Source organism: Cupressus sempervirens, chromosome 11, assembly GCF_028749045.1.
Source record: "Cupressus sempervirens isolate cs-2001-9-10 chromosome 11, ASM2874904v1, whole genome shotgun sequence".
NCBI classification, from domain to species: domain Eukaryota; kingdom Viridiplantae; phylum Streptophyta; class Pinopsida; order Cupressales; family Cupressaceae; genus Cupressus; species Cupressus sempervirens.
This window is the reverse complement of record NC_143128.1, coordinates 642,617,532-642,630,217: the sequence shown is the minus strand read 5'-3', so window position 1 is coordinate 642,630,217 and position 12,686 is coordinate 642,617,532.

Below are 12,686 nucleotides of genomic sequence, written 5' to 3'. Positions count from 1 at the left end.
TCAGACTAGTAAGAAGATTAAGTGTGTGAGAACTAACAATGGTGGTGAGTTTTTCTTAGCAAAGTTCAAATAGTTATGTAAAGAATGGGGTATTGAGAGGCATAAGACAACTCCTTATACCCCACAACAAAATGGAGTTGCAGAAAGAATGAATAGGACACTGATGGAGAAGGCTAGGAGTATGCTTAGTGGATTTGGTCTTGAACAAAACTTTTGAGTTGAACTTGTGGCCACTGCTTTCTATCTAGTTAATAGATCTCCAACATCAGCTCTTGTTGGTAAGATACCCATGGAGGTGTGGTCTGGTAAGAAGCCTTGAATTAGACATCTTCATGTTTTTGGTTGTGAAGCTTATGCACATGTTCCAAAGGAGAAAAGATCTAAGTTGGAAAACAAAGTTGTCAAATGTATTTTCATTGGATACAATGTTGGTATGAAAGGATAAAAGCTTTGGGACCCTGTGACTAGTAAGGTGTTGCATAGCAAAAATGTTATTTTTAGAGAGCTAACATCTTCACATATTGTGCTACAATAAAATGAAAAATAAAATAATGAAGATATTATTTAGTTGCCTCCTACCCCTGAGAAGACTAAATAGAAAGACCATGTTGGGTCTAATGATGAGGAGAGCTCTAGCAGCTCTGATAGTTCAAAATCAGAGGAAGAACAACCTCAACCTTAGCCCTTCAAGAGATCCACAAGAGTAAGAAAATAGCCAAAAAGGTTTGGTTATTCTTTTTTAGATTCCAGTTGTGCCTTTTCTTTGATTACTAACACTAATGAGCCTAGATCTATGAAAAATGTTATAATAAATAATAAATAATTAATTATGGTCTCTAGACTATCACAACAAAAAAGAGGCCACGTGGCATGGAATCTTTTTTTTTTGGGTTGTACTATCTTTTGTATCGGCTTTTTTCCTGTTTCGATCATTGTAGACATCATTTGTAAGCATTTTTATGTAGACATCATTTGTAAGCACTTTTATGTACACACACTAAGATAAAGTGCCACTCCTACATTTTGGGTTCATGAATGTTGTTTTGAGATAGTTGTACTTGCACTATTTTTATAAAGCACCATGGGTGGGATAGTTGTTTTCTATTTTAGGCCTTCTTCCTTTTTTTTTCTCATGCAGTGTCGATGTGGCTATGTCTTTATAGGTGTTTGTACCTCTTTCCCTTTCTCATCATTCTTGGTTCTATCTACAGAGGATTTTGGCCCACCTTCTCAGTTGCCTATCATCTCACCTCGTCTACATTAAGGGGGAGTTATTCTATTGTTCTAATGCATCCTTGGTTCAATAGTTCAATAGTATGAGCTATGTATTCAATGGTTGATTCTATATATGAGGCAATTGTAGTGGTTGGCCACCTATGTATTTCGGTGAGATGGATCATCTACCATATAGACATGCTCAGTTCATGCCTTCTTCTTCCATGGAGGTTCTTTAGATTAGAAGTTTCATTCTAATGGTAGATTTTTTGGCTTCTTAATACTTTAGTGATGCTCTTCATGATAGTTCTTTGTTCCTATTTTAGGGGACATTCCCTAGTTGGAGGCTTCTTCAGTTCTTCACTAGGTTACCTCTTTTTGGGGGAGGGTTTTTCCCACATGGTTTTCTCTCTTTCCCCATTTTTAGAGGTTGCATTTCTTTGCATTATACATAGGTACCTAAGATGGCCTCATTGTTGAGACCCATTCTACATTTCATCTTAGTTTTTGTGAGCTTAAGGCATTCCCCTAACTTGCACTTAAGGGGGGGTGTTAGAGTAAATTATTAATTATTTATTCTATTTACTGAAGCTCACTTAGGTTAATGCATTTATTTAATAATTAGTATTTTGTAGTTAATAGTTGTAGTGATGAGTTTTTGACAACGTGGGAGTTTGTTCCCTTCTAGCATGTTCCACCTTTTTGTGGATGCTTAGTTGTTAACCTTATTTTCTACCACTTTCCAGCTTGTTCTACAAGCTTCCATGAGGCCTTTATATTTGGGCTCTCTCATTGTATTTTCTCAACACATTGTTTGCAATATGTTTTCTCTCAAGTCGGTTTAGGGTTTTTCCAAGCTCCACCCCTTCCTTCTTAGTTTCCTTTTGACAGGTTATTTGCATGTAGGTGATCTTGGTGAGTTGTGGAGTTAGATTTCATCAAATCCTACAAAAGAGGCTTTGGATATGGAAGATGCAGGTTCCTGGATTGAGGCCATGGATGATGAGATGGTTTCATTGTATAAGAACAAAACTTGCGACTTTGTACCTTTTCCTAAAGGATGAAAACTTGTTGGTAGAAAATGGGTGTTCAAGAAGAAATTTTGTGCAGATGGCAGTGTTGAAAGGAACAAGGCTAGATTGGTTGCAAAGGGGTATTCACAAGTAGAGGGAATAGATTATGGTGAAATATTCTCTCCTGTTGCAAAGTTGACATCCATTAGATTTCTATTATCCCTTGCTACATCATATGATTTAGAGATGGAACAGATGGATGTAAAGACAACTTTCCTTCATGGTGATTTGGAGGAAGAGATTTATATGTTACAACTTGAGCACTTCATTGTTAAAGGTAAGGAATCTTTGATTTGCAGATTAAAGAAGTCTTTGTATGGTTTGAAATAATCTCCTAGGATGTGGTACCGTAATTTTGATGCCTTTGTTTTATCAATTGGATTTGTAAGATTGAAATTAGATCATTGTGTTTATTTCATTTTGAAAATGACCACCTTCTTATTGTTGCATTATATTTTGATGATATGTTGCTATTTGGGAAGGGTAAGGGTATGATTTCTGATTTTAAATCATTGTTGTCAGCACAGTTTGAGATGAAAGATCTTAGGGCAGCAAGGTACATCTTGGGTATGGAAATTAGTAGAGATGGGTCTAATAGAAAACTTTGGTTGAGTCAGACTATCTGAAGTCTGTGTTGAAAAGGTTCAGCATGGTAGATTGTAGACCATTATGTGTTCCTGTTTCTATGGGAACAAAGTTATCTATAGATGATTATCCAAAATCTCCTACTGAGATGGATGACATGAGTAGAGTACCTTATGCTAGTGTAGTTGACAGTCTTATGTATGCTATGATCTATACTAGACCATACATTGCCCAAGCAGTGGGAGTTCTGAGCTAGTTTATGGCTAATCCTAGATGAGTACATTGGGATGCAATTAAGTGAGTATTCAAATATTTGAGGGGTACATCAAATTACTCTATTTTTTATCATGGTAACTCTTTTGGAACTTGGCATTTAGTTTGCATTTGTGGGTTTGTGGATTCAGATTGGGTAGGTGATATTGACAGTAGGAGATCCACCAACGCTTATGTGTTCACTATGTTTGGTGGTGCCATCAGTTGGATGAGTAATTGACAACTTGTGGTTGCTTTGTCCACTACAGTAGCTAAGTACATGGATGCAACTCATGCTTGTAAGGAAGCCATTTGGCTTAGGAGATTGTGTTCTGATATTGGTGTTGATGTAGGAAAATTTACTATTTGTTGCAACATTTAGAGTGTTATTTGCCTTGCAAAGAATCCAACTTTCCATGCCAGAATCAAGCACATTGGTGTGTAGTTTCACTTTGTGAGAGATATGGTGGAAGATGGAAAGGTAAATTTGGAGAAGGTAGATACTATAAATTTTTTTTCACATGCATTAATGAAAATAGTGGGCATAGAGAAGTTCAGATGGTGTTTGGAATCTATGGGCCTTTTGGCCTATCGCGATTAATTCTTGTTATGTTCCTGTTGCACTTACAAGGTGTTTGACAAGTGGGAGAATGTTAGGAATAAGGTTTCTCAACCTTGGATAATTTCTATTTTTATTATTTATTTTGTAAATGTATTTTTTTGCAAATAATGTAATTAAGTGTGAGTGTACATGTCTAGTTGGCATGTTGATGTGTCACTCCACTTGTATGTGTCAACATCTTGAATTGTCTGTAAAGATATCATGACTGAAACAATTATGATAGATTCTTATGATGCATAAGATCTATCTTTGGAATATTTAATTGTGTGTAAGGAAATCATGACTAAAATGGTTATGACAGATTCTTATGACACGTAAGAACTATTTTTGGAAGATTTAATTATGTGTAAGGAAATCATGACTAAAACGATTATGACAGATTCCTATGACATGTAAGAGCTATCTTTGGAATATGCCCTAAAAATGGAAAGTGCATTATATAAGCACTTTGAGGGCTATAGATAGTGTGTGAGTAGTGTGTTGTTGATTGCTACTAGATAAGTCTTCAGTGTCCTAAAAGAGCTTGCACTATAAGTGTGTTGTAACCTTTGAGTTGAAGATAATACATTGTGCAGGTTTTGGAGGGATGGGGTTGTTTTATCGAAAGGTTTTTTCCCACCAACATATCTTTGTGTTTATGTGTTATTGTTTCTCTATCTATTTTCTGTATTCATGGTTGGCTGCAATATTATTGTTTACATAATATTGAATCTATAATTGTAAGAATTTTAAAAAGGATTTACACAATACCTTCCTTAAGAGATTAGTGTAGGAAGTTGTTTTCCAACCTAAGTTTCCTTACAATAAGGATACATAATTGACACATCTGATCATGAATGATCAATTGGACATTGTGTAGAGGTGATCTGTTATTAGGCAAGCAAGTGCCAATGGCAAGATCTATGCTAAGACATTTTGACAGGTGATTTTAGTCAAATATCTTAACGGAGTAGTCCTAACATGTTATATGAAATCCTTTAACAATGTGCTTACTTAATTGTGAGTTGAAGTTCTCTAATCAGGCACACTTCTAATAGGGTGTTGAAATCCTCTAACAAGGTGGAACTTAACAGTCTCTATAAGCCTTTAACAAGGCAAGCCTTTTATAGGGTAGACCATGATTCATGGTCAAAACATTGTAACCTTGATTGGATACACTTTACAACTACAGTAGTGAAGATTTGTGGGTCTCATCCCCACTCCAGTTTTACCTTCTCATTTGAAGAGTTTTTGGGTAATCATATCTAGTGTTATGTGTGTGATTGCTTAAATGATTTAGATGTATGTGTTTTACAAGTTATTTCAGTTTATCTATTGAATTCATGAGATGGATGTGTGGTGAAAGTTTTATGAGTTCATGTTTTAACTATTGATTCAACATACCCCCTCCCCCCCCCCCCCACCCCTTAGAAGTTTACATTTCCTATTGTAATTCCAACAATTGATATCAGAGCCTTGTTCATTGAAAGAGAAGATTTGTAGCTTAGAGGAAAGATCTTGAAAATGGAAGTCTATAAATTGGGAAAGATTATTGAGAACTAGGAGATTGAAATACATCTCATAGTACATCAACTGAATTAGGCAAGAGAGGAACTAAAGAAATCTTTAAAGAGAAGAAAAGAGATTCTTATAGCAGAAAATGACACACAATACAAAGAGATAGACACCACCAAGCTATTTGTAGATGGTAACTCTAGTGAATTTGATGCAAAAATTGTAGATCTAATGGAAAATAATAGAATCCAAGCTGAGGAAATTAGAAATCTCAAGATAGAGCAAGAATCACAAGCTATACTACTATGTGAGGTAACTGAACAAAAGAAGAAAGACATAGAAGACAAAGCCATGATTGAAGATGATAAAAGAGTTCTGGCAAATAGACTAGAAGAAATGTCCACAAAACTAACAAATATCTCCAACATGCAATTGGATACTCTAAGTAAAATGATGAATGCCAATTATGAATTGAATGTCAAGGATATTGAGATAATGACATTGAAATTACATAATGAAAAATTGTAGAGTGATCTGAAAAGAGAAAAGGAATTTGCTAAAAGTTTCAACAAGCCAAATGAAGCCATCAAATACTTTGAGCAGATACTAAGATCCCCTAGGTCCAACAATGACACATCTGGATTGGGCTACACAAGCACTAAAGAAGGAGAATCATCAAAAGTTGTTGAAGAAAGGAACAACAAAGGTAAGAACTCCAAACATACTTGTCATAATTGTGGTAAGAAAGGACATACTGCTAACATGTGTAGGAGCAAGAATACAAACCAAAATGTCAATGCTAAGCACATGACTCATTGTCACAAGTGCAACAAACAAGGTCATCAGGCACATGAATGCAAAACTAGGACCATGCATAAAACAAGATTTGAAGAATATTGCTACAATTGTCAAAAGTATGGACATAGAGCCTTTGAATGTAGATCCAAATCCATGTGGTCATCAAACAAGGAAAAAAAGGTAAAAGACTATGGAAATTTTAATAATTGGGATTATAGTACAAGGTATAACTATCATTACTATCAAGAATATGGACATGTTCCTAAGAATTGTATTAGAACACACTTTAGTGGCAACTACAAAAGCTGGTTGAGTCAAACCATATGTTTTAGTTGTTTGAAGACTGGTCACATAAGTAAACATTGTCCAACTAGGTCAAAGGCACCAAGTTGTGAATTTGATAAAGGCAAAGGAAAGGCAAATGTTGAACACATCAGAGATGAGATGAATAAGACATGGAAAAAGAAAGAAGCTTGTAGCACATCAAATATAGAAGGGGTCACTTCACCCAATTGGTCAAGTGATCACACCTCATCAACTAAACAAACAAGAGGTATGTGCAATTGATATTCAAGTGTAATATCGTACATCAATTCCAGAAAGAAGATAGTACTAAAAAGTATATATTAGCATGAATAAAGATGCAAGATGTTGTTGTAACTCCAAGTTAAACCTTTAAAAGTTTTCATGTTGCTGTTGAGCATGAAATGTTTTCTGTGTATGTCAAGTGGAATACTAGTCGATGTCAAGTCTATAGTAGCTATCAAGTGATGGAAATATTTATGAAAGTTGAGTAAATCTGAAATCAAGTTAGTGTCAAGTTTACAACTGTACAAGCACTAAGCATTAAATGCAAGGTTTTGAATGGTATATGATCAATTTCTACAATTTTTTTCATCATTTCAAATACGAGCAAAGAGAGAGTGGAGTGAAAGGTGATTCAGAAACCTATTTATGATATTTGCAAATATTTTAGTGACAATCTCACACTAACATACAGATTTTACAAGGTATTTAGCATAAGTTGAGCTACACAGTCTTATTTTACATAAACCCTAGTTTGACAAATGGTGTCTAGTTCAAATAATGTAGAAGGGAAAGAGGTTTTAAACATTCAACTTGTTAGTAATGAAGTGAAACAACCCATATTCAACACTATCCCTGACATAGTGTATAAACAAGATCCTTTTGGCGCTTTGTCAATGATCCCACCCAATGTCATTATGGTTCAAGCTATTAGGAAATGTTATAATGGAAAGATTGGTAGCATTAGAGACTTAGAAATCAAAGATGCATATGATAGATTATGTGAAAACAATGTTCTAAAAGAAGAATATAAAATTGTTGAGAGAAAGGGTTTCACCCATGCCCTAGATTTTCCTAGTGTTTTCAAGATTGAATGGATTATAATTGTGTTAAGCTGAATACATGATGTATCTTATGACTAGAAGGTGGACCAATTAATATCACCAAGAGGATAATTCATAGGGTTACTAGTTATCCAACCCTAGATCGGCCCAAGACCCTAAGGAGTGACTCCAAGGAAGTGATAGAGAAAAACATTAGGGAAAAATGGAACAAGAGAGGGATGAAAATTGATACTATAACTGATCCACTACTAGACTTTTCTATAAGGGTAATCTCACACAAATTCTATCAATCTAGTAGATTGAATAGTGTACCCTGCATAGCTTTGGATGTTGGTTACAAGATTGTGAAGAAAGATCATACTTATGATCTGATTGAGCTATAGTTACAACAATTGATGGAAAATCTTGGAGCTATTAGAAAAATCAAGAGTACACAATGCAAGTTTAGTGCAATACTTGTCTATATATTCTTTTATGTGCAAAGTTGGATGGAAGACAAATAGGTTAGTTGCAGTTTAGATCAATAAGTATATTACACAGATGGATGAAAATTTTGAGACATTGATGACTAGCTACTTTGAAGATTTTAAGAAATCAATGAAGCAAAGAATGAGGATGCCTATTTCATTGGTTGACTAACATTACAATGGATAAGATATTTCACCTTGGATTCTACATATACCCACAATGCTTGTCGTAAAGGGAAAGTTGACCCTATGTTTGAATAATTGCAAACAGCTAAGTTCCCTTTATTGGAAGATCCTATAGGAAGAGGAAGAACACGGTCTCGAGATCTAGTATATCAAGGTATCCATGGTGTTGTTTTCCACCCTCTTCATCCTATTACCTAGATACATATCCATTCATCTTCACCTCTTATTTTCCACACTCAAATCCCATCTCTGTGTAATGACCTCACTCTTCACAGAGTCATTACCCCTAATGTTGTCACTTTTCAAACTGTAACTGTAATCCTCCCTTCCTCAATGGTTGTTCCCTAGGGTAATTTCATTAGCCCTTTGCATCTTGTCACCAATAATGACCTTCCTAGAGCTTCTAGAAAGAATTTCCCTAAGTTCAATGGTGATGGGAAGATTTCTTCTAATGATCACATTGTGGCTTTCTTTGCTACATGCAATGTCATTTGTCCTCAACATGAAAATGTAGCAGTGAGGATGTTTGTAGAAACCTTAGTTGACAATGTTATTAATTGATTTTAGCACCTCCTTGTGGGATGTATTACAACTTGGGATGAAATGTGGACCCAATTTGAAGCATGTCATAAGAGTATAGAGGATGAGCATACTCTCTTGACTCAACTTACCCAGATCAAGAAGGAGCCAAGCATTCCTATGAGAGATTTTATTACTAAATTCGATAAGTTGGTCAATAGGATCCTTGCTACAAGAAGACCCACTACTGATAACCAGAAGATGTTCTTCATTAGCTCCATGTCCCCTAACATAAGCTTTCAAATCAAACATGCACATGTGGCTAAATTGTTGGCTGCTCAAAACTTTGCAATTAAGATGGAGGATGATCTAATAGTAGTCAAGAAATGGAATTGAGAGATTCAAAGTGGAGGATCTATAAGCTTTGTTCTTGGTGTATCTAAAAATATTGAAGCAATACTTTAGAAGCTCTCTAATAAAATGATTTCCATGAAGAGACAAATGGGAAAACTTGGCCCTTCACTCCAACAACTATACCAAGACATTTGTCAAAGGCAACATGAAGGTAGACCATTGCAATTGTCATCTACTCAGTAGAAGCTTACTATTGAGGCACCCACCAAGAAGAAAAACATGTGCATCTTTCATCTGTGAGTGGATCATGATGTTGATTCTTGCCTGAAAATGAACAGATATAAGAAGCTCAATACTTCTAATGATATGACTATTGAGTATCCTTAAAATGAAGATGATTCTACTCCACATGGCGACTCTAGAACATTCTTTTTAGAGTATGAATCAGATTAAGAGGTTGGAGGTGTCTTCTTCACCACCTTAGATAGAATTCAAATGATTGTGGCTATAAGAAGTTAGAGAGAGATGAACCCAATGAACTTTGTTCCTTCCCAAAACATAGCCATTAGTCCTTCTCCAACTATAGTTGGAGCATCCACTTCCTCATCCTTGAGGAAGGAGCAATCAAAGTTTGAACAAAGTGGTAAGCCTCATTCCTCATTTGATATTATACAATATTGTAAGGATGCTCTTATCTAGGTATCTCCCCTCGAGTATCTCAAAACTCATCCAGTTAAATTAAAAAAGCTAGTAGATTACTATAAAAGTGATGCTAATGCTAGAACTCAGCCTAGTGTCAACTCTACCAGTAGCAATGACCAACCTCAATTGGATAGTGGGCCACTAGCTAGTGAAGAGCCCTTTTTTCCTACATTCTTCAAAGAGGAAGAAGCATCAATTTTAGCTACCCTCCCTAGTCAAAACCCAGACACATTCTATGTGTCCTTATACGTACATGGACATAAGCTTAGTAACTGCATTATTGATTTTGGAGCTTCTGATAACATCATGCCTTCTTTAGTTTCCCATGCCCTTAGCCTAACCCTTACCAAATATTTTGGACATTGCTATTCCATAGATGCAAATCAAATCCCTCTAATAGGTGAAGTAAAATATGCACAAGTAGCATTGGTTTCTCACCCTGCAAAGAGAATGAAGCTAACTATCCTTGTAGAAGATATTCCTACTAGCTATAGGATGCTTTTGAGTAGAAGCTTTTGTAGAGACATGGGAGGAAAAATCAAGATGTATTAGTCCCATGCCATTATTCATGTGGGGAATAAGAAAATTAAGTTGGAACCCAAGGAAAAGGCCAAATTCACAGTTTTAATGTTTGATGATCCTAAGGCACATATCCTATATCAAGAAATGGAGTTTGGAAACTACATGATGTTCTCTGACTCTGATTATTTAGAAGAAAAACTAGATATTCCTAGTAATCTAGGGATTTGGACCCTGGAGTTTGATGACAGTTGGGCTACTGCTAGGTCCAAAGCTAGTGTGGTGCTTGTGTCCCCAAGTGGAAATGTAACCCAACTTGCATACAAGCTACAATTCAAAAATACCAACAGCACAATAGATTATGAAGCTTTATTGTTGGGTATTACTACTAGAAAGCAAAGAGGCATCAAGATATTAAGAGCTCAAGGAGTTATAGAGCTTATAGTGAAGCAAGTTTGAGCTTAGTACACTGTAAAGAGTACCTAACTCAGAAACTATAGAAATAAGGTCTAGGATGAGATTGAGAATTTGGATGCCTTCTCAATTCAAGTTGTTCCAAGTGATCAGAATGCAAGGGAAGACTTGTTAGGTGTGTCTTCCTTGTTACTACTTCCCCATCCAGATTTCACATATAATCAATACAAGGTTGAAGTCTAGTTCAGGCCTAATGTTACTGACAACATAGAAACCTAGCAAGTATTCAATGATGATAAGAAAATCCAGTCTTTCTTGGAAGGATCTGAACCCTTTAGTGACCAATACTTCGAAGGGAATGAAAACACTTGCAAGGAATTCTCCCCTAACACCAAGAAAGAGTTGGAGCTTTGAGATGAATAACTCAAAGGTAACTATTGCCACAAAATTTTGCATCCTTGTCCAAAGTTTGTACCTAAGGAAAACCTTGTGAAACATGGAAATGACCTCCAAGTGTGGGACTTGCACTTTGAGGTTAAATCTCTCGAGAAGACTAGTTTCCTTTCCTATCAAGATGCACCTAACTACTCTTGAGATGAAAAGGGAGAAGGAGATGCAAGAAACAAAATCTACCTAATCAATTATAAGGAGGTGATGCACCAAAATAGAATGTTCAAACTAATCTCTACAAATATATGCACTACTGAACCATCATAACACCAAAAGATATGCACATCTAGACTTGTTATAATCCAACAATCACATATAGATCAGAAAACCAAAATAAATGATGCAAAGAAAATGAGATTCACTTATATATCATTCATAGGCAAAAAAGAAATATAGTCATGCAAGATTGCAAATATCCACAATACACCAATGAGAGGCAAATAGTTCTTGCACAACACATCAATGGTTGAAGGAGATAAGGTAGAATGTTATACAATTTAGAGGCAAAGGGGATTTACAGTAGCAAGCCAGAGCAATGCCACAAAAATAGATAGGATCCGACCACTTCAAAATTTACAAAATCTACCTTTATAGATTAGTCATAACCAAGATATTTTCTGCCCTAAACCGAATTCAACAACTACCATTTAAGATTGTGGAGGAAAATCCTGCAAATCTAAAAGAAATCTAATCATGGAACAACTCCAAATGCAATAGTAGTAGGAAGAAAACAAAATCAATGCATCTAGCTATAAGAAAATCAAATCCAAAAGATTTGATCATCACAATAATTAATGAGGCATGGAGATGCCTTAACACTGTGGAACAAGGCCCAAAATGTTGGTTCAACATTAAAGATCAATCCTTGTAACATGCCATGACTAAAATAAATAAATTTGCAATGTTGTCAAAGAAATTTTAGGATGGGATAACACACAAGTTAACCTACCACAAAAATAGAGAGCTGACTGCATGTGCAATAGATTTGATCTTCTTAGAAAATGCATGAATTGTTGATGTAAATCTTCCTTTGAGTATGAATAGTCCAGATGCTACAAAAATATCTCCAACCAATGAATAAAACACAACTATAGATTAGATCTTCCTTTATAACCAAAGACGGCCTAGATGAGGTGAAGAATCTCTAAAGATGCATCTAAGATCTAATGACCATCATATCTTTTCAAGAGCAAAGGGTAGCAATGCAAAAATACAACCACCACCTGATGCAAAAATAGTTCATGTAGAATATTAACCTAGCACAAAAACACATGTTAACCCACCAGTCAGCACATGAAGAAAAATGGACCAACTTGGGAAGTGTTCGCTATGTCGCATGAAATAGCTACCTTGCAACTTTACATAGCAACATAGCAACAACCATAGATGATCCTCAATCTAATGGTGAGTAAATATACTAAAAGGACTAGCCCATCACTTGGCATTCATTTGTCAGCACATTCCCCAATACTCAATCAAAGAGGTAGCATATAATTTCACAATTTCATGGAAGAAAGAAAAGTCACTTCCTCAAAATAATGAAAATGGTAAATGCAAAATGTTAACCTTGACAAAAAACATGAGTTAACTTGAACTCGGCACATAAAGAAAAAATGGGCCAACTCAATCAATGAAGGGACTAAACTAGCTTGATACATGAAGGAAT